Raw genomic sequence first — 208 nt, forward strand, 5'->3', positions numbered from 1 at the left:
AAGATAAAGGAAGCGCAGACAAGAAATGACAAAGGAAAAAATGTGAATATTAGTAAAGTGGAGGTGGAGTAAGAGCAAAGAAATGAAGCAGGAGGAGTAGGAGGAGGAAAAGAATGAGAATAAGGAGAAAGAAGAGGAGGAAAGAGATAAATAGGAAGAAAACGGAAAGAGAGCAATAAATACATGTCCAGGAATGTGTAGACAGTAA

The sequence above is a fragment of the Penaeus monodon genome, chromosome 31 (genome assembly GCF_015228065.2).
Source record: "Penaeus monodon isolate SGIC_2016 chromosome 31, NSTDA_Pmon_1, whole genome shotgun sequence".
Taxonomy (NCBI): Eukaryota; Metazoa; Arthropoda; class Malacostraca; order Decapoda; family Penaeidae; genus Penaeus; species Penaeus monodon.